Source organism: Chrysemys picta, chromosome 2, assembly GCF_011386835.1.
Source record: "Chrysemys picta bellii isolate R12L10 chromosome 2, ASM1138683v2, whole genome shotgun sequence".
NCBI lineage: Eukaryota > Metazoa > Chordata > Testudines > Emydidae > Chrysemys > Chrysemys picta.
This window is the reverse complement of record NC_088792.1, coordinates 160,877,083-160,900,808: the sequence shown is the minus strand read 5'-3', so window position 1 is coordinate 160,900,808 and position 23,726 is coordinate 160,877,083. Positions and strand designations below refer to the sequence as shown.

Here is a 23,726-nt window from a genome sequence, read left to right as displayed (position 1 = left end):
ACAGCCATATGCCATCTGTGTCTACCCATTTCACAAACACTCATGCAAAGGTCTCTGCATCCATGTTGTCCCTTAAGCATGAAACACCTGCCTCCCTGCACTGAGCTGTCCTCAACAGTCTCCTCTAGCACATCATCTATAGAAAGACTCAGCAAATCAATGATGGGTAAAGCCCCTTGTCTTGTAACTGATTCCATTCAGGTGACTCCCTGTGCCCATGGGGCACCCCACTGAAATCAATGGGGCCCTTAGTGGGCACAAGGGCCCAGCTGCCTGGACTCACCGGCAAAAATCAGGGGTAGAGCTTGATCCATTTATAATTTTTCTTCAAAATTGCTATAATGTAAATATTTGATTGCATCTCTCTCCTCCTACCCTTCACACTCCAATTCTCTTCTAATGCCCCAATCCTAACACCGAGGCACCTTCTTAATTTTACATACTTGTAGCTCTTTGCAGAATTGAGGCCTTAGATTGTAAACGCTTTAGGCCATATTCTCATGCATGTCTGTACAGCCCCACAGCACAACAGGGCTTCATGGGGCCCTAATACCTTGAATGCTACCTTAATATAATCATCAACAACAAATGACCATATTGGGCCATAAAATGAATGGGAAATTCTGCTTAATACATGACCTGATATCATAAATTACAAGAGCCTCCCATCACCAAGGTACTTCAGACACTTCAACAATCATAGTAACACATTAAGATGCTAATAATAATATATGATGTTATATCATCATATAAAAGGACCTAATACCAAAACAGAGAACTTTCAAAACATCTATTCATACCCTTAAGAAATCAAATAATTATTATCCTGAACATGCAATCAGATCTGCATAATGTACCCTCTCATGACACAGAATCTCAGTTTTGAACAGGAGGCATGAATTAAAAAAAAATTATAAACTACAGAAACAAGTTTTCTGCACAGTTTGAGTCCCAGCTTTCTATTTCTTGTTTACCAGGAACCACACCATTTAGTAGTAGAATATACTGCATATAAATATATTATTAAATACCCACATAATTCTGATTACCAAATTGTGGCTTATATCTATTTTCCAAAGCTCAGCAAAAGCGGCTGGTGAGCATCTTATATGCCTATTTGCATGCCTTGCACTACAATGCATAACTAATTGCTTGGTAAAGTATTTTGAAGTACTCCGAGTATGAAAAGAATGACAGGTATCTAAAACCAATTTCTACTGTATCTTTCATCAAGATACCAGGGTAGAATGTTTACTTCTGATCTGTACTGCACTCCTACTCTTTACAATGTACATAACATATTTTAGCTTGGGAAAAGTCTAAATAGATTTTTCTTTATTCTAAATTTTTAATATCTTACAAAGATGAAATGCTGCTTTTTGATTTTATGCTATTTTTCTTTCATATGCATCAAAAATCATGCAAAACCTTTTATCCAAAAGGTACAGATCTAACATTGTCAATGATAGTAAAATAATCGCCTTTCTTTTTTTTAAAAAACATCTCAAAAAGATTCCACATCCCTCACTGGAAAGCAAAGTAGCCATATGGGCAGTCATAAGCCATCACTTTTGATGAGATAAAATCTATATCATTTTTAAGATGATTAACCCACGATGAAACATGATACAACTGTTTGCATTTTTTCTGTGTGTTTACATTTTCTACAATTGACAAACACCATAAGGCAAAGTTAATTTGATAAAAAGAAAAATGCTAAAGTGGTTGGATTTGCACCAGAAAGGGAATCTGTGGTTTAGAGTGCCAATTGGATGATCAAAATTTGAAATCTGCTAATGTATTTTAAATCATAACATTTGGGCATTTAGAGACAAGCATAATCTTTAACACCTAATTCATTCCTTGAACAATAAACTTGGGGAAATCAGATCCACTTGAAAATTCACCTGGAGCATTGCCAGGAAAATACTGTATTTCTTCTCCAGTGGGGGAGATGAGGTTTCCTGGGTATTTTTTTTTATTATTATTTTCATGCCCTTGTTTGATTTCACTGCACAAATGAACACTCTGCTCCCACCACATTCATTTGTCACTAATCCAGGCCTTTTGTTTTTGTTGCTGCTGCTGAATTAAGGGTAAAAGGGCAAACCATCCAATGTGCTGAAACCACTGAACGAAGAGCTCGATAGACAGATGCAAAATGTCCATCAGTGGTACTTTGTTCCCCTCCCGCTTTAAAGTCACCCCCTAAGTGTCTATTATTAGTGGAGCTTATTCTCTTGGTTCTTGCTGTCGGAGCTTACTTGGCGGGAGAGAGATATTGACAGAAGCAGAGAATACAACAGTGGCGAGTGTGTGCATGCGTGTGTGTTTATTATATGTATATTATATACACATACACAGAAAGAAAGAGAGAAGATAATGTGCTTTCAGAGAACACAAAGGAAACCAAAAGCAGCAGGAACCTAAACAAGCAATTCAGCAGCTCTGCTATTTGTAATTTGTGGTTAAAGAAAAAAAGGGTTTCACATTCAACCAATAAGGAAATTCACTTGGGAGCTTCTTTAGAACATCATATATACATTGCTGTGCAGTGTGGCTCAGAGCTGGCAGGGTGCTGCTGTCTGCAAGGAGGAGTATAGTTAGAGGGCAAAGGACAAGAAACACCAGGTGAGTCTGTTTCTGTTCTGCCTGCACAGAGGAAAGTGAGTGACATACCTACCTATTTTAGTCCCAGCCAGGGGTACTGTTGTTCTCAAAGGGCTACTGCTGAATGAGTTCAGATCCTTCTTGTCCAGTGAGAAGTCGGGGCATCTTTGCTGACATCCAAAGTTATGCAGCACTGGAAGGGGAGTTCAATTAAAGACGTCCTCTGACAATTAACCAGTGCAGGCCAAGAGGAATTCCTTGACTCTGACTGAATGCATTTATGAGTTGTGAGATGCCAATGAATGGGATCACAGACAAGACACTGGGTGACATGTACAGAAAGAAGGAAAAAATATTTTTTTCCCTTTCCTTCTTGAGTACAAATGCCCAAAATATGTACATACAGTACCTTGAACATAAGCGCCAATTAACAGCAGAGGAAGCGGGGGTCTCAAGAACAGGTTAATAAGTAGATCTGAGTTTTAACCTAGATTCTGCCACCCACCTCCAGTGGAGCTTTGGACAAGGCAACCTCTCTGGACTGGAGTCACACACTGCTAGTGTGAAGGAGCCATAGAGCAACCCTAAATGCCCAAAAGGAAATTCCCCTAATATAGCAAGTGTCCCCAAGAGGTGCAGAGTAGGCATAGCTGGCTCCACACCACTTCTTGCTGGTTCCCGGATGCAAAACACACATTGGGGGCACAGCAGCAGAGGAAGGGAGGGATCATGGTCAGGGAATTCCTAACCCTGGCTATTACCAGCTGCCAGCAAAGCCCCATAGGAGCCACTGGAAGCTGGACACACAGGTAAGGCAGTCCTCAAGGCTGTTCTGACCCGTGCTGGGGGCTGAATTGACCCCCTACCAGTCCCTGGTCAGGTGAGATGTAAAGTTGAGTTTGGGACAGAGATTAAATGCAGCCAGGTGCGTCTCAGATTCCCTATCTGCAACGATGAGCGTAGGCTTCCCCGTCCTGTATTATTGCTGTACAATTTAGTTCAATAAAGGTTCTGAGCACTGTAGAAATACCAGGCACCACTGAGTTGTGGGGTCTTAGCACGGGTGATAAACCGGTTTCAGTGCTCTTTATCCTTTAATGTAACCCAATCTACAAGGTGCTCAGCTCCCACAAAGGGTGCACTGCACCTCACAGGTTTGGGCCCTGATTCAGTAGCATCTGCACGGTCACTAACCTAGCCTTACTAATTTCAGCTGCTCTCACCACCTGGCTTTGTTCTCAGGCTCCTGCCGACTGAGCAGAATCTTAGCTCTGAGCAGAGGGGAAGGAACTGAAACAGGCTCCTGGCACCAATCATTTACATTGTAAATGTGCTTGGCATGATTAAGGATAATTTGTCCTGCTTTGATTTGCTCAGCACATTGGACTGATCGTACACAATTTCTGTCCCCTTGCCCAGCTCACCAGAGCACTGAGAAGCTACTCAGCGAGTCATGAAAAATGGGAGATTATTTCCATCCCAATTTACATACAACATTGATGGGACTGGAAATATGCAAACCCTGTATTATCAAATTAGGTAATCGTGCCTTTGCAATGACCACATAATAACTGCATCTTACTAACAAGAGGGAAGGATGGAGGGATGGGGAGAATCTTTTGCTTTATTATTTTTGTCAATCTCCTGAACAAAAGCAGAGTGCAGCCTCTTGGTAACTAAGCCCCTAAATTATTCATGGTTAGTAAGACATCGTGAAATGCAACTGTCTACTGAAATTGGGGTAGGGTGGGCAGGAATGGCACTAGTCACCAGGCGGCTTCCTTCAGAAGTAGAGTCCATTTCAGAATCAAGGATGAGAAGGGGGGGGGGGGGGAATTCAACTTAGCGTGAGGTACACCAACTGCTGTCTGAAGAGAAAAGCATCAGCCAGCACAGTGACCCTAGTCCAAAGCAGCTAGCAAAGTCCCTCCCCCTGTTAATGAAGTTAGAAGATAAAAAACTGGATTCCTGACAGCCATGCCCCCTTGTACTCAACATTCACATGGAAATGCACTTTAGCTACCCACTTGCTACTCCCTGTATACTGCACTGGTCTCTGCTAGACTTGTTTCCTGGGCTACAGAAAGGGTGGCAAACCTGCTCGCACTGTCTGTCCATCTCCCTGTGGACTGCAGTAAGAGTCAAATCCAGTGAATTGTTACCAGGTGGAGATCACTGAGGGGAAGGAATTATGGTCTTTCGCTGTTCAGGGAATGTTCTGCCACCAAACTGATCTACTATGGTACACAGTTCATAAGACTTTGTGTTGCTCCAGACTAACAATTTCATATTCTGAGGCTTAGAGGCCAATTTGTATGAACGTAGCCTTATGCCATCTGTGTCTGGGAGGTCAGGCAGACTTTGGCTAGTCATCCACTCATTTCCACAACTGTCCGAGGTTTCTGTGGCAGCATCTCCTATAAAAGACTCAAAGAAGCTAATTCAAGAAAAAGCTCCAACAGTCCTAAAGTGGACCTACCAAAATCCCCACACTGTTTCACAGCCTAATACGTGTGTGCTCCGTGGCAGGGTTGAAGTACTAATATGACCCTTTGTCTTTTAGAAGTTTATTGTAATTGAGTGAGTGATGTCAAGATGGAGGGAGGGGACAGTTGTTTCTCCTTTTTATCCAGGAACTGAATACAGTGTTCAGTCATGTGGGAAGGCAGCTGAAGTCAGCAGACTCAGCTGAGCCAGTCCAGGATAAACAAGAAGCTCCCTACACCACATAGGGACACCCACACCTGTACTGTCTCCTATTTCAGTCATACATTTTTTTCACAGTTCTGAAATATTCTCACACCTTCCTTTTGCTTCCAGTTTCCAGTGAAGGCCAACCAGAATCCCCCACCTGCACTGCACATCCAGCTAAAGTTGTTGCTCGTACCTTGAAGGCCAGTCCAGCTTTTGAGTCACTTTCAAAAAGAAAAAACACGTATCTCTGCATGAACACCTATAATGCAGAGGTGATAGGAAAGAACCTTAGTGCAGTGTCTTGCAGACAGGTAATGCACTAATGCCATCTACTGTAATGACGAGTGAGTTGATATGCTGCAAGGAATGCACAGCTGTGTAGGAAACCTTCTGCACTATATGCAGTAGGTGACGAGAGTGGGGGTCAGCTGGTCCTGGATTACGAAAGATCCCCAGGTCAGCAGGGGTACCATATAATAGATTATCACTGGAAAATCTCACGATAATGCAGTCTTTGGGGTACATGTTCTCAGGATAGGATACTAATTCAGCTTCCCTTTTATGGAAAATTCTGACAGAATTTCATTGAAAATGATCACCATTTTACAGGTTATTTTAACCATCCTATAGAATTCTATAGAACGGCAGACAGGTGACCATCCTCTGTTAAAGTCTAAGTTTTTCTATAGAAACCCAATTAAAATAAGGATCTAGAGAACCCTATTGGTTTCACCCCTGTTAAATTCTACAGACCTTTCCTTGTAGAGGTAACTATGGGTATCCCGTAATATATAAACAAAAAGACACATTGCCCTGTCTCTCTCTCTCTCGCACACACACACACACACACGACATACTGGTAATGCCTGTGGCAATTTTTTCAACAGTTTTCAGTGGGTCCAGTCTGACTCTATATAATCCTTTGTATCCCAACAGGTTCAGAAGAAAAGAGATGTTTCAGCCTAGGGCATGTAGCAATACGATGACACTGCTCATATATTTTTCTATGTCATGGGATATCCTCCCTCCTGACCACACCATGCCAATGACCACAACACTAGCCCCTTTTAAAAGCAGACAGTCTTTTTTCCCCTCGGTGCCTTCAGCATACTAGTTACATTAGGAGATCACACAAAAATGGATTTAATGTACCCAAGTTTGTAAATTAAAAAACAAATTGTATTTACTATAAATAAGGAATGACAGCAAAGGGTTTACCCAGCCAGCAGAGGTGGTGTTTAGTCATTTGCAAATTAACCCTGTACTCCATATCTCCTCCACACAATGTTATCAACAGCATTAAGAACACCACAGAGCTCTCTGATGTTACAGCTAACAAACCTATCACATGACTTCACAGTCTAATTTGCCATGGGTCCACTTTACTTGATTTGGGCAATTTAGCTAGAGTGAAGATGAATCCTGCTGTATATCCCATAACAGCTTGCACTGTTTGGAAGCTGCTTGCTGGAATGAACCCTTGCTATTGCTTTCACCAGGGGCGGACAAGTGGGGAACGTAATCCAGTACAAATATCAGAATAGTAAGTGGTGCAGTGTTAATGCAGTATGTGGTGTCTCTTTTGTAGTATCGAAGATCCAATCTATGGGTATCAGCTGAGAAAAGAATTGGTCAGTTCAGCATTTTGATAATCCCTTTACCCATCAAGCAAAATATCACTGCCTGTTCAAATGAATTAACCTATTCAGCTTGTCAGACATCAGTTGAACAAACCTTCTTGTGAGATTCAACAGACAATACACTGAAAATTGGTAACATAAGTTGGCTGTATAAAATAAATATTCTCTCCTAGAGAAGCACACTTCAGAGCTCTGCTGGGTTTTTGTTTTTAATTTCCCCCAGATCCGTAACAGTCTTCTTATTTGTATTACAGTCGTACCTAGATGCTGCAATCAAAATCACGGCCCCAGTGCACCAGGTGCTATACATAAACATAGTAAAAGACAGTCCCTGCCTTGAAGAGCTTACAGTCTAAATACACAAGCCAGACAAAGGGGAGGGGGGAAAATGAGGCTCAGAGAGGGGAAATACCTTGTCCACGGTGACACACAAGGCCTGTGGCACATAATACCCAGATCTCCCTTGCTCCAGCCCAGTGACCCGTCTACTAAACCATTCTACTTCCAAATACTTTCAAAGACAAGTGGATGCCTAGGACTATGACGCTAGATGCTATGCTATACCCCATAGCCACCTGAGTCAGAGCCTCAGCTGGTGTGAATGGACATTGCTCCATTGACCTCAATGGGATTTTCCCCCTGGAGTTTCACAGTGAAGTAGAAGTCAGATCCACTGAAGGAGAATCTCTCTTTGCAGTACACAGTCTCTGGCAGACATCTGAGTAGTTCTGACTGTATCCTGCAGAGGGAAGTGCTGTGCACACAAACACACACAAGCCAGTCCATTATTGTGTGCTGAAAAATTAATTATGTTTTCAAACAAAATACAATGGACTGTTTTAAACAATCACTCAAGGGACCATTAAGTCAGTTGCTTAGTTGCAGTGGCCTTCTATTAAAGGTGGAGTCGAATTTTACTCAGTGCCTATAGGAAAACATGATGATCTCTTAAAAACAAAAAAATTATGCCCTATGCAGTTGAAAATTGAGTTCCTTTTTTCCTTTACCTGCCAACACTTGAATTTGCAAGCTGGTGTTTGACCCACAACCAACACCTAAAACAGAACAATTTCCTCTAGTCTCAGAGATGTCTTAGGGATTTATGATTACATCTGCTTCAGTAGGGGAAATGCAGACTCATGAACTCAAGTCTCGGAAGGTAAGCCAATGAGGAAATACTTTGCTTGAAAAGGTCTTTTTTAGTCTTGGACATATATTATGTTCTGTTTGGTGCAAATCACCTCTCCACAGGGCCTAGGCACTACTTAACCCCTATTTTGAGATCTCCAGTGGAACTTTCCTACCCCTCCCTTCCCCCCACCCCACCCCAAGAGAGGCAATCATGGATCACAGGGCATTGAAAATGTTGTCATGCTCTAAGGGGGGGGGGGGGGCATGACACCTCACTCTCCTGCTGCCTGCACTCCCCCTACCCTTCAAGGTGTCAGAAATCCCACTGACCTGATGTGTGACCTTGGGCAACTCACTTCACCTTCTGGGGACCCTGTTTCCTCTCTTGCTCTTTGTCTTTGACTATTTCAGTTGTGAGCTACATGGGGCTGGAACTGTCTCACACTGTGATGGTGTAGCACCTAGCAAAATGAGAGCCCCAATTATGTGTGGGGCCCCTAGGTGCTACTGCAATACAAATAATAATGAGAATGATATTATTAGACAACACCCCTTCATTTCACAATACAACTTTATCTTTACAAAAAAGAGCACACAACAGAACAAAAGAGTGCATTCTAACCAGCATAAAATCCATCAACAGCCTACTGTGAGTTTGCACCTATCTAATCATCACCTAGCAGTGTTAGAATTATACTCCCTCTCCCCTCCCAAATTGCTGGAGCAGCCAACTCATTGATCCTGCAGCAAAGAGGATTTGCCAGCAATGGAGGGGGTGTAGACTAGGAAATATACCAGTTAAAACTAAGTACAAATAGTCAGACCAGGTCACAAGGGGTTCAGGCCATATGAGAAAACCTTTGAGAGCAAATTGCTTTCAGTGTGCAGAGAACACAGACTTTTCTGACTTTGCACGACACTTACGATAAAATAATATCGAATAATTGCTGTCTCCTAAGATAGAACTAAAGGTTAGAGGAGGGTAATTACTGATTATTTAAAGGGTAATTGTAATGAACTAAGATAAAAAGACATGTCACATTTCTAATCCTGAAACTGTATTTTTAACTAGGAAAATGATCCCACAGACTAGCATTACCCATAGGCAGTGCTCAAGTTAGAAGCAACGCTGCCACTTTCAAAAGAATTTTTACAATTAAACAAAAATTCTACAATGCTTGAATTTCTAGCTCCCTGAATCAGGATGCAGAGGTATTCCAATGAGAAGACACTTGAGTTTGTATTTCATATGCAGTTAAATAAGAAGGGCAGGGAAGGGTTATTAAGAGAGGCAACAATGAAAAAATGATTTTATAAAAGGTGAAATTTGCACTTCAAGTGACCTGAACTTGACATGGAAAAATTCTACAGAACAGCTATCAAATAAAAGAAGAAGAAAAAAAAACACCCCTGGAGCAGAACACCCTACCAGGCGTAAAATGGAGTCGGGGAACGAAAGCTACAGATTTAAAACAGAAATCCACACAAAGTAGTGTTGTGGGTTTGTTTGTTTCTAAATCAATTTCAAGCTAGGGAAGGGTACCAAAAAAGATACTTTCAAAATGAAATGCAAGTGTGTCGAGAGAATATCAAAAATAAAGAAGGCAAGAAAAGCACCAGAGTTAATGACAGGAATTCTTGTTCCTAAACACTCGCTGTCAGAGAGCTCGAGAATCCAGAAGCATCAACTTCAGCCTTGCTGACGAGTCATAATTTTTCTTCTTCCTGTCAGCTGATTTCTCTTCCCTTTTTATCCTATTGTCATCCATCGTTATTTAGGACATCCTGTAACCAGCCATGATTGCGTTGTGGAATTGAGAGACTAAAATTCCAATCCAGCAAGATACTAAGCATGTGCCCAACATTAAGCGTATGAACAGTTCCGCTGATGTGCTTAAAGTTAGGCACATGCTTAAATACCTTGGTGAATCAGGGCTCAAGTCAGTTGGTCTGATTTTCACAGCTGCTAAACACCCTTGAATCCCAGAGAAGTCAGAAAGAGCACAGGTACTCAGCTCTTTTGAAATTCAAGCCAAACATTAATGCATAGACACTAGCTCTTCCTGGCCCCTCACTCCTTATCCAATCAACAGACACAATATTGGATTTCGGGCCGGGAAAATCTCCCCAATAACAAAGCATTTACTGCCTCAGAAACTTTCACCAGCTATCAACATCATTGGCATCTTAGTGAAATTTCTCCAACTACCAGTGCAGCAGGGAGTTCTATTGATCAATTACAGCGAGAAAGAGAGAGCACGCGCATGCACACAATTTGTTGTCGATATGAAACTGAATAGGTAAACAGGAGCAGAAACTACTGTGACTTCTGGAGGTGGCAGCTGGGAACAGAAGGTGAGGCCTGGGGTCTGCATGCTCTGGATATTGATTAGCAAGCCTTTGCCATGCAGGAACCAGAGTGCAGCATTCCTGCCTTGAATTTCACTAGCTGTGAGATATGAGCAGCATGAGGATCAGAGCTTCTGCACCGGCATGGCTCTTTGTTTTTGATTCACGAATTCTGCGTGGTAACCATTTAGAAAGAAACAGGATTTAAAATAAATCTCTTGATCCTGCATGGGACAAAAGGAGGTGTGTTTGGCCTTCTGTTAGCAGCCCTCCAATCAGCCTGCTGTAGAGCTACTCACCCGCCTCAGAGATGAGCACAGGAGCATAGCAGCACAGGCTGTACTTATTTATATTGTGCTTAGCACCCAGAGCTCCCAAATGTGCTAGGTGCTGTACGTATACATAAAAAGGCAGTCCTTGAACTGAGGAACTTACAATTTAGACTAAGATTTTGGGGGATAGCACTGCCTTTATGTTCTGCATTTGTACAGCACCTAGCACAATGGGGTTCTGGTCAATGATTAGGGCTCCTCTCTGCCACTATAATACACCAGATAACAACAACAACAATCTAAGAATGAGACGACAAACAATAATGGGTGGATATAGACAGGAGCACAAGGAAACAATAAGAGGAGATATTAGTCCGCATGACGGGTAGTGGTCTCACCACTGGCAGGTTTTTTTGGGAGAGCTTTTAGGCAGGATTTGAAAGAGGACAATGAGATGGTTTTGTGAATATTTACAGGGAACGCCTCTCACATAAAGGAGGCGGCATGAGACAAAGTACAAAGGTGCTTGCTTGAAAATGAAGGCTCCTACAATATTATTCTACATGTATTTTGTTGCAGCATACAGAGGCCCCAATCAGGAGCAGGGCCCACATTATGCTGTACAAACACAGAAGTTGGCACAGTCCCTGCACCAAGGGTACAATCTACGGGTATCAAACAATAATCATAGGTTTTAAGTCTAGCAGGGACCATTGTACTACTCAGTATTTTCATTAATGGACTTGAATAATGGAGTGGAGAGCAAAATTTGTGGACGACACCAAGCTGGGAGGGACTGCAAGCACTTTAGAGGACAGGAGTAGAAGTCAAAAAGAGCTTGACGTATTAGAGAGTTGATCTGAAATCAACAATAAAGACAGGAGCAAAGTACTTCACCAGGGGGTGGGGTAAGGGGAAATCAAATGCACAGCTACAATATGTGAAAACACGGGTTAGGTGGCAGTAAAGCTGAAAAGAATCTGAGTGTTATAGGAGGTCATAACTTGAATACGAGTCAAGAATGTGATGCAGTTGCATAAAAAAAAAAAAAAGCCCAACAACATTCTGGGGTGTATTAACAGGAGTGTTGTATGTAAGACATGGGAGGTAATTGACCTGCTCTACTCCGCACTGGTGAGGCCTTAGCTGGACTACTGTGGCCAATTCTGGTGCCACCTTTTAGGAAAGATGTGGACAAACAGAAGAGAGTCCAGAGGAGAGCAACAAAATTGAAAAAAAGGTTTAGAAAACCTGATCTACGAGGAAAGGTTACAAAAACTGGTCTTGAGGGGGAAAAGAAAAAAGTGAGGGGGCACCTCATAACAGTCTTCAAATATGTTAAGGACTGTTACAGAAAGGACTGTTCTTAATTGTTCTCCATGTCCACTCAGGGTAGGACAAATATTAATGGGGTTAGTCTATAGCAAGGGGAGATTTAGGTTAGATATTAGGGGAAATGTTCTAACTAATAAGGGCAATTAAGTCCTGGAATAAGATTCCAGGGAAGGTTGTGGACTCCCCAGCATTGGAGCTTTTCAGAACAGGTTGGACAAACACCTGTCAAGGATGGTCTAAATTTACTTGGTTCTGCCTCCACACAGGGGGCTGGACTTGATGACCTCTCGAGCTCCCTTCCAGTCCTACATTTCTATACCTCTATGATTGTGATCATCTAGTCTGACCTCCTATATCAGACAGGCCAGAGAATTTCACCAGTGATTCCTGCCTCAAGCCCAATGACCAAATAACTAGGCATAACTATAGAACAAACAGTTTTCTATTTCAGTTTGTAACAGCTTTGGGATCCTCTGGTATTAAGTCAGTCTGTGTTAATGATAAGATACCATATGATTATTATAGACCTTCACAGACAGCTCACCTTAGAGGTTTCAGATATACAAAGTCCAGAACATGGATGATTACTATATCAGTACAATAGTTCTCTTTACCTTTTCTCTCTTGTACCACATGAAAGACATTTATTACCCTGTCCCTTTCCAGCCTGATGTTACAAAGAAGTGACTGGGGACGTTAACCTCAAGTGTTCCATGTTGTCATTTTAATTAAAGCCATATCCTGTTAAAAAGCTATATGCTGCGAACTCCTGATAAGATCCTATTATCAGGAAAGAGCAAATTTGAGATGTTATCTGGGCCAGCCCATGATTATCTGCCAGAACAAAAGGAATGTTATTAAAGCAAACTCTGTTAGATAACAGGAGGAGGACAGAATGAAAACCATGCTCAAGTGAAATCCCTTATCTCTCTGGGGTCACACCTGCAGCATGCAGTGGCTGCTCTGTGCTGAAAGGTAGCGCTTGGTGAGGTAGAGAACAGCTCCCTGGCTCCTGCTGTGTGGTGGAAAGTTTTATTTCTTTCCTGCAATTTGTTACAGGGAGAGATACTGACTGTAACATCAATTAATTCCTAGGGAGATTATGGTTTCCTGAGCACATTTTCACACATCTCATTATCAGGGAGAGTGGCTGGATTTGCCTTTCTAAATACAGGCATTAATTTTTAGGACTGATTTCTCAGTGACAAAAGAAAGAAAGCATGGTAACAAATCTCTTACCTTTAAGGCTTAATGATCTGCCACAAAACAAAACCAGGGGGAGGGAATTGGCACACAGTAGTTTCTCTTCCTTAACTTCATCTTTTAAGTTCTCTGCCTCAGCTGAGTAACATGTCAGCCCTCTCGAGGTGGATTCTGGTATTTTTCTTCATGCAGCCTCAGCAAACTGGAACTGTTACAGACTAAGGAGAAAAACAAAAGAGGGAGCTGTCTCATGTCTCTGGAAATTTTCATGATCTTTCTGCTACTGCAGCTGAAACAGATGCAACCTTGTATATTTCAGACAGACAGTCTCTTTGCTGAAGGTTAATGCTACTGCATCAGTGCCTGGTTTTTGCTCCTAACAGGTACAGAGCTAATGAAACATAGGGCAAATTGGGTTGTCCACTCAATTCCAGAAAAGTGATCTGGTCCTATAAATCTTACCTGGCAGTTATTGATGGACAACTACTGAAACAGAGGGAAAACGGTCACCTTTGCATCTTCCTGATCTTGAATTACCCCCTGGGCCTAACTCCTTCACATCACTGGATAGGCTACATCTACCATGCCACCCCATACTTAGCTTTCCTTTTTCCATCGTCATTTAGGTGCCAGTCTTTACTTGGTGAAATCTCTCAAAACAAGAAAGTTAAAGTATCTAATCTAATAGTAGTACTTGTCACAAAACCCCTGTCTCCATTCACACGTCTCCTCATAATAAAATTATGGGAATAATAAGTAATAGCAGTAGTAGGGTTTAAATCATCAAGGCTGGTCAAACTATGGGTGTAAAACATTGGCAGTACCTGTAAAATGTGTAAATTTATATGTAAGATGTATAGAAAAAGGAGGATTAAAGTATAACAAGCAGCAGGTAAGAAAGATAATCAGCACAAATTAAAGTGTTGTAGGAGGCGTAAAATGCAAATGAATTGGGATTGGTTTTCTTAGAAATACCCTTTTCTTCCTATAATTTGTATATTATCTGTATTATTGCAGGACAACAAATACAGATATGTCAGTTTTATGCGACATATGCATAATTCTGATCACAGCCAGAGTTATGCCATTGCAGTGGCCGTCTCCGAGTGTAGCCCTTCATAATCGACTTGCTCTTGATCTGCTTTGCAACAGCTCCACCTATCGGTGGCAAGGTGGGAGGGGAAGGAGATAGGAAAAGAGTGGAACTTCAAAGTTGCCTTCTAATGACAGAGCTTTGTGCATTGTATGTCTGGGAGCAGGAAAGTAGCAGGACCTTGTGTGACCCATTGGATTGTTGTCCTATTCATCCTTTAAAAGACTGGATTTAATAGACAGTACAGGCTGTCTTTGCAATTACCATATGTGGAAAATGGGAATCCTTACTTAAGTTTCTGATTACCCTGAACTAGGCATTAGTAACTATTGGCAACATCACTTACCCCATAACCTCAGCCATGCTGAACACAACGCCATCTACAGCCTCAGGAACAACTCTGACATCATAATCAAAAAGGCTGACAAAGGAGGTGCTGTCGTCATCATGAATAAATTGGAATATGACCAGAGGCTGCTAGACAGCTCTCTAACACCACATTCTACAGCTCATTATCCTCTGATCCCACTAATGGATTACCTAAAGAAACGACACCATCTGCTAAAAAAACTCCCTGACAAAGCACAGGAACAAATCTGTACAGACACATGCCTAGAACCCCAACCAGGGGTATTCTATTTGCTACCCAAGATCCATAAACCTGGAAATCCTGGATGCCCCATCATCTCAGGCATTGGCACCCTAACATCAAGATTGTCTGGCTATGTGGATTCTCTCCTCAGGCCCTACGCTACCAGCACTCCCAGCTATCTTCAAGATACTACTGACTTCCTGAGGAAACTACAATCCATCGGTGATCTTCCAGAAAACACCATCCTGGCCACTATGGATGTAGAAGCCCTCTACACCAATATTCCACACAAAGATGGACTACAAGCTATCAGGAACAGTATCCCCGATAATGTCACAGCTAACCTGGTGGCTGAACTTTGTCCTCACCCACAACTATTTCACATTTGGGGACCATATATACCTTCAAGTCATCGACACTGCTATGGGTACCCGCATGGCCCCACAGTATGCCAACATTTTTCTGGCTGACTTAGAACAATGCTTCCTTAGCTCTCATCTCCTAACGCCCCTACTCTACTTGTGCTACATTGATGACATCTTCATCATCTGGACCCATGGAAAAGAAGCCCTTGAGGAATTCCACCATGATTTCAATAATTTCCATCCCACCATCAACCTCAGCCTAGATCAATCCACATAAGCGGTCCATTTCCTGGACACTAATGTGCTAATAAGCGATGGTCACATAAATACCACCCTATTCCGGAAGCCTACTGACCCCTATATTTATCTACATGCCTCCAGCTTCCATCCAGGACACACCACACGATCCATTGTCTACAGCCAAGCTCTAAGATACAACCGCATTTGCTCCAATCCCTCAGACAGAGACAAGCACCTACAAGATCTCTATCAAGCATTCTTAAAACTACAATACCCACCTGCTGAAGTGAAAAAATAGATTGACAGAGCCAGACGAGTACCCAGAAGTCACCTCCTACGAGACAGGCCCAACAAAGAAAATAAGAGAACACCACTAGCTGTCACCTTCAGCCCCCAACTAAAACTTCTCCAGCGCATCATCAAAGATCTACAACCTATCCTGAAAGATGATCCCTCACTCTCACAGATCTTGGGAGACAGACCTGTCCTCACTTACAGACAACCCCCCAACCTGAAGCAAATACTCACCAGCAACCACACACCACTGAACAAAAACACTGACCCAGGAACCTATCCTTGCAACAAAGCCCGATGCCAACTCTGTCCACATATCTATTCAAGTGACATCATCATAGGACCTAATCACACCAGCCATGCCATCATGGGCTCGTTCACCTGCACATCTACCAATGTGATATATGCCATCATGTGCCAGCAATGCCCCTCTGCCATGTACATTGGCCAAACCGGACACTCTCTACGCAAAAGAATAAATGGACACAAATCTGACATCAGGAATCATAACATTCAAAAACCAGTAGGAGAACACTTTAACCTGTCTGGTCACTCAATAACAGACCTGAGGGTGGCAATTTTGCAACAGAAAAGCTTCAAAAACAGACTCCAACGAGAAACTGCTGAACTTGAATTGATATGCAAACTAGATACCATTAACTTAGGCTTGAATAGAGACTGGGAATGGCTGAGCCATTACAAACATTGAATCTATCTCCCCAAGTAAGTAGTTTCACACTTCTTATCAAACTGTCTGTACTGGGCTATCTTGATTATCACTTCAAAAAAATTTTCTCTTACTTAATTGGCCTCTCAGAGTTGCTAAGATAACTCCCACCTTTTCATGCTCTCTCTCTCTGTGTGTGTGTGTGTGTGTGTGTGTGTGTGTGTGTGTGTGTGTGTGTGTGTGTGTGTATGTATGTATGTATATATATATATATATATATATATATATATATATATATATATCCTCAATATATGTTCCATTCTATGCATCCGAAGAAGTGGGCTGTAGCCCACGAAAGCTTATGCTCAAATTTGTTAGTCTCTAAGGTGCCACAAGTACTCCTGTTCTTATTGGTAACAAGTTTCTCGATCTCTGTCTGCCTACCAGATCTCTGCTGGAGCCTGTTACTGTCCTGATGCCCTTCACTCTGTTTCTTCATTGCATGCATGTTTGTGGGGAAGGGAACCACCTCCAGATTAATGGGCTTTGAACATTATATTAGCACTATCTCACAGCAGTATCTGCCATCCCTCGTGTCTGAGGGAGCAAGAGGCTAGAGTGATGAAGTTTGCATAATTTAATTCACAGGAACTAAAGCTTCCACCAACAAGCTTCTTGGCAACAGCTCTGCAAGTGACTTCCCCAAGTAGGGATGGCAAGGACGGAACTATGGATGGTAAGTGTTGGGAAGGAGGTCAGGGACCTACAGTCACTTACTTGCTCACTGGCTGTGGACCCAGCCTGGAACACTGGATCCAAACCTCTGGTCCCTATGCACTAGATGCCAGACACAAGCGTCGCCTCTTGGATTTATGGTTACTGCCCACAAAAACCATGGCAGCATCCTGATGATCCAACAGTATTAGTCCCAAACCATTGCAGTACCACTGCAGTGAGATAGCACTTGGGAGGATAACACAGAAGCTACCACATCACAGATCAGAGAGAGAGGGAAGAAACCCTGTTGGGGTTACCCCTTTCCATGGTACCCCCATACCAGAACAAGAACCGTGCAGGGGAGACATCCCACTTCTGGGGGGTGTCAGGGCTAATGCACCCTCCCCTTTTCCCCCCAGCTATGTGGGTTTTGAGAACAGGGAAACTACTGGGAGAAGCCAATCAGAGAGACAACCTGCAACAAAATACATGGAAGCAGCTGCAACAGGGAATCTCTGGCACTGATGTCATCATCAGCTTCTCTGCCCAGTTTGTATTCTGGACAGGTCTCCCCTGTGCCGACTGGCTGTTTCCTCCCACACAGCCACTTCCACCTCAGCCTCAATCCAGCCACCCTCCATCTTTGCCACCTTGTCTCATCTCTCTTTCTTTCTGTTCATCTAATGCCCACTCCAATCTCCCTGACACCCCACAAATAAATAAATAAGCAAGCCAGAACCATCAAACCACCACCACCTCCAAGGCAACTGCAACGTAGCAATTGCAAGCCATCATATTGTTCTTTACCTGTATGTTGTATCTCCATCTACCCTCAGACCTCCCACTTGTCCGTCTTGTTTATTTAAATCTTTGGGGCAGGGACTGCTTCACACTCATCTGTGTATGCTTTCACTGCAAGAAAAGGTGTGTTCTTATCGTAACTCAGGTTAGCTAACTGGGGTGAAGACAGTAGTAAAGACACAGCAACTTGGCTTTTTACTTGGGTTACCAGCTCAAGTTCAATGACCAGGCTGCATTATAAGCTTTAACTCAGGTTAGAAGCTTGAGTTCAAAGACAAGGTGGTGTGTCTTCATTGTATTTCACCTGAGTCAGCTAATAAGAGTTAAAAACGCATTCCCCCCCCCCCTTTTTTTGGGCAGTGTAAACCTACCCAGTGCTGTTTTCACCCAACATTTATTATGATTATTTTTTAATCTTGTGGTTTCATGATTACTAAGTCAATATTTTGGAGAGAGAGATTTGGCTCAGTTTCTGAAAGTTTGGGCTCAACAAGATCGATTACTGTAGCACCTAGAAGCTCAATGAAATCAGGGTCCCACACTGCTGTACATATACATAGACGAGAGAGTGTCCTCTCCCCAAAGAAGCTACATTTCTAAATAAACAAGATGAGGGAGAGGGGAAGGATTATTATTCCAAATTTTGCAAAATTGGAAATAAGGCACACAAAGAGTAAATGACTGGCCCGAGTTCACACTACTTGTCTATGGAAAAAATGAACCCAGACCTCCCAAGTCCTACTCCAATGCCTTAACCATCCATCCTTCCTAGTATTCTAGTCTATTATTGTAAGGTTCTGTGACATTTTTATATAAAGGTGCCAGGGCTACAGTTATGAATGGCACTAAAATGATAAGACTGTTGCTCTTTGGATCCTATCCTTATGAATGTGTGTCTCATACTAATAGTGCATGAACTTAATATCTGATATTCAAAGATCCTACAACATTTTACAAGTCTTATAACCTACCCCCCCAAAGAAATATGAAATATTTTTCATTTTACAGATGGGGAAAGTGAGGCATAAGGAAGATATACACTTGATTTTGAGAGGTGCCTTGTTAAGTTCCTTGTAAGCCGTGCGGCCACACAGCAGCCTATCAAGTGCCATGCAGGCACTCAGGGAACCCAACCAAGCCCCAGACCGGCCGGGGCAGGGGTGTCTATCCTGTGGCCCCGGTGCTGCTGCAGGGAGTCCTCTCTCCCCATGGTAGCCACGGGGCAGACTGCACCCAAATCCCTCATCCCCGGCACCACCCCAGAGCCCGCACCCCCAGCTGGTGTCCTCACCCCAGCCCTCTGCCCCAGCCCTCTGCCCCAGCCCTGAGCCCCTTCCCACACTCCGAACCCCTCGGCCCCACCCCCACCACATGAATTTTGTTATGTGCACCAATAGGGAGGTGATCACCTCCCTATTGGTGCACATAACAAAATTCATTCCGCACATGTGTGGAAAAAATTAGAGGGAACACTGGTGCCATGTACACATAACTCCCACTGATGTCAACAAGAGTTGTGGGTGCTCATGACTTCTGGAATCAAGCTTTAAGTGACATGCCCAAGGCCACAAGCATAGAGCACAGATGTAGAGCCAAGCCTGGAGTCCTGATTCCCAGTTGCCTAATCTGTGTACTAGTCCACACGGTCTCTCCCAGTTTCAATAATCTGGGTCCATCAGTATATACAAGAAACAACATTTATTTGAATCCTTTGACCAGATAATGAACTACAATTTTATACAATGCAAAAATAAAATCACTATAAAACACAAATCAATAGCATCATTAACTGATCATAAGTAGTAGGTTATGAACAATTTCACTACTGCTTTGAGGAACCAAAGAATGCTACAGAGAGCTCTTTGTGTCTACTTTCTGTTATGGGCAAGTCTGGTGCTGTTCTAGCACCAGCTGAGATTTGACAATAGGCTTAATTAGCAACAAGATGCTACTGTTTACGTGTGAAAAAATACATGTCCTGCCTATTTTTCTAATCACAACACAAGCCTCTACTCAAGAGAGTTTTTCACTCATTCCCCATTTTCCTCCTTCCTTCAACTTCCAAATCACTTCTTCATCCTCTGACCCCACATTTCCCAATCAAGAAGCATAACAGAACTAGATGAAGAGACAGACTAGGGCATCGATTATCTATATAGCCAATCCAAAGGGCGGGGGGGGGAAATCATTGTTTATCTAAATCCAGACTTTCAGTGCATTTCAGCTCGGACGGCATTGATTCTGCTCTGCTAATCCATTCTGTTCAGAGATTTAGAATATGGCTTTGTCTCTCCTAGGAACAGGAGCAGCTATTTCTCAAGGAAGAATGAGTAAGAATTGTAGAGAGAACGGGGGGAAGTCTTTTGATAATTATCCCTTCTGCATCGAAAGAATTACAGGATGCAGTAAATTTATGGGGAAACACACTTTGCAAGTTAGGACACTGGAGTGGTAGAAACTTTGGTATTGCTAGGGCAGGTCAAAGCAGCAGTATTCTGTTTCCAACAGTGACCAGTGCCACATGCAATAGACAAAGGTTCAAAAAAAATCCAGTGCCAGTCAGTTACAGAATAATCTACCTACAAGGAAAGTTTCTTCCTAGTTAGAGGTTAGTTTATGCCCTGAAGCAAAAGGGTTTATAGCCCTTCCAAAACTCTTGGTTATTTATTTAATCCTTACTGTTAAACATCCAGATGTTCTTGGTATCCACATAAATGTCCAATCTTTTTCTGTATCCAAAAAAGTTCTTAGTTTTACCACAAGAAATCACTGGAACATTCTCTCTTTTATTCATACTTTCCTGATGAGGAAAAAAGTAAATAAGTGATTATTCTGATTTTCATCTACTTCTTTTCTTATTTTTCCAGTGGAAAAAGGTGGGGCGGAAGGGAAGGAAAGGAAAGATTTTTTTTGTTCTTAAATGCAGAGGTGGAAATTTTACAATAATTTTGAAATGGACAGTTTCAAAAATGTTGGGGAAAACATTCCCTCCCCCAATATTTTCATTTCATTTTTGAATATTAAAAAAGTTAAGTTTAGTCAAGCAACATTTCATTTTCAATTAAACCCCATTTTTAATGAAAAAAAAATGTCAAAATTTTTCACTATGCTCTACTAAGTAGCCTCTGGTACTGGATTTTTTCATCTGAAATACATCCCAACTACTGCTTAGCATCCCCAGCACCCAAAAGCCTGGATTTGACTAGTGGGCTTTCCTATGTATGTAACTTTATCTACTACTAAACCACAGCTTCTGTTAGGAAGATGGAACTTAGAAGATACCATGCACTAGAAACAGCAAACAACAGCACCAGTGAAGGAAAAGGAGTGACAACGCATAATTTCTCCAAATGGAACTGCAGGGAAAATGTAGATAAACAAAATGTAATTTCCTGCATTATACTTTAGCCAGGACACCCAGTGTAAAACCCCTTGCTCTTGCAAAAAAGTACCAGTGGATCTTAGCAACTTAATAACATCTGTTGTTGCTGCTGCAGTTGGCATGTGCATACCTGGGTTGAAAAACTAAATATCGTAAGGATTAATATGTGCAGTCATGCCATCTATAAAGAATTTTTTTTAAAGGAAAGCAATGAAGAGTTAATGCACAGATCAGGGAAACAGGAGCTTCTTCCCATGCCAGCCACGCCAACTCTAACCAGTACAATCGATGTAGGCCTTTATATATTGAAGGGGAGAGATTCACATTCAGGCTGATATTTGCGTCAGCCAGGGTCTTGAGAAGAAATGAGACGCTCATTGGATGGCTCATCCAAGAATGTGACATTTTCTAACCCTGGAACATTGTGTCACTAGCACAAGGCAGGAGAAAACCGAGAAGCTCAGAAACAATGACAACCTGCCAGCTCCACTCTAAAAATGGGGAGACTCTCCTCCTCCCCTCCTTACCCCTCCCCCCCTAGCTAGCAAAGATGTGATCGGTTCACATTGTGATTTTCCCTAGGTGAAATACAAATGTACAGGGCCTTACATAAACCAGAGCTAGCCTGAGAAAATATAATTATCCACTGCAAGGAGCAGGAGCAGCCCAGATAATTCAAAACTACTTACCCATTTCACTACCAAAAATAAGAAAATAAATTGCAACCTGCTGCAATTCATTATTGTTCATTCACCCTCCACGTGTGCAGCAGACAGACAGTTGTTACTTGAGCAAGAAATCTGCTTCTCCCATGCAATGAATAGTTTCCAAATTTTCAGACATCGTGGGTTGCTCCGGCAACTTGCCATGATTCCCCCACCCCTCCAAAGCCAAGGCTCTGCTGCATAAGAGAACATAGGAATCTCTACCTTGGATCAGACTAGAGATCCATCTAATCCATTATTCCATTTTCAACACTGGCCTACACCAGATGCTTCAAATGAAGGTGCAAGAGATCTCCAAGTGGGCAATTAAGTAGTAATCTGTCAAGAGGGAAATCTTCTTTCTTAAACCCATCATTTAGAGTTTGGCTTATGCCAAGAAGCATGAGAGTTTATAGCTCTTCTTTTAATCCTTATTAGTATAGCCCCAGATGTTCTTGTTTACATGGTGATTTTATTGATACTACAAATGAGCATTATAATGGTTTTAATAACCAGCATTAGGTATGATGTCACTATGAGCCTGGTCACAAGGAGGTGGTGTTATTTGGTACTTCTAGCTATGACATCTGGCTGTCATATAAACTGTTAAAATAAAACAAACAAAAAGGCTGTACATATAGAACTTAAGAATCAGAAAAGCCAAGAAGAATCAAGACAATGCCTGACCAGAAATATATGCCTTGCATTGTATTTTCTATACCCAGGCAAGATGGAATGAGTTCTATAGCGGTTGATGCTCCATTGAAGAAGCCATGCTGAGAGGACTGATAATAAAAATGCTGAACCAGTCACATTTCAGCTGTTGCACTAGGATGTTTGGGGAGAAGTGGTTTCTATAGGCCAAATTCTGCTACCCTTACTCATGCTGAGTTTGATCTTACTTTGCAAGTAGTCCCCTTGATTTCTTGTCCCTCCAGTCCTAGGGCCTGTACATGGTGTGTCTACAATAATCCAGCTTAAGGAGCAAAGCTATATGAAAACTAAAGGAAACAAAATGATCACTCTATATCTGACCTATCAGTCCTCATCCTCAAAGGAAACCGCAACACTTTCAAAAGATGAGCATTGGAGCTTAAATTCATAACTTTGCTAGACACTAAAAATCATGGACTTATGACTTACTACAGCCATCCACAATCCACTAACAAACCCCGCCTTCCAGCTGCCTTCCCTTCTCCCCTATGACTGGAGGGGTGTTAACCAGCCACTTCATTTTGAATGGTCCCTTGAAATATGTATTAGCTACTTATGCTAAACAATCTATTCCACCTTGTATTTAACTGTGACACTAAGTACGTTTCCCAGACCTGAAGAAGAGCTCAGTGTAGCTTGAAACTTGTGTGTGTGTGTCTCTCTCTCTCCCTCTCCCTCCAACAGAATTTGGCACAATAAAAGATACTTCACCCACCTTCTTTCACTAAGTATCGTGGGACCAACACAACTACAACAACACTGCATAAAGGAAACAAATGCATTTGCAACACTGCTCAGATTCCGACAACCCTGAAGTGCAGAAAATTCACCCAAAAGGGCTCAACTCTTCAAGGCACTGATGATCACTCTACCCCCAAATCCAGCAAAGCATTTAGGCATGTACTTCACTTTAAGTATGTGAG

At 42.3% G+C, this 23,726-nt stretch overlaps 1 protein-coding gene across 2 annotated transcripts in view; it reads right to left on the bottom strand.

The window, feature by feature from the left end:
- UNC5D (unc-5 netrin receptor D) overlaps positions 1-23,726 on the bottom strand; it is a 374,043-nt gene that overhangs the window by 313,160 nt on the left and 37,157 nt on the right. Inside the window, exon 2 of one of the 2 annotated variants that reach the window (XM_065584627.1) lies at positions 13,271-13,452. The gene's annotated coding sequence lies outside the window, so the exon portion shown is untranslated. Of the gene's footprint in view, positions 1-13,270; positions 13,453-23,726 lie in introns of those variants that run through there. The other variant, XM_065584624.1, reaches the window with a different exon arrangement.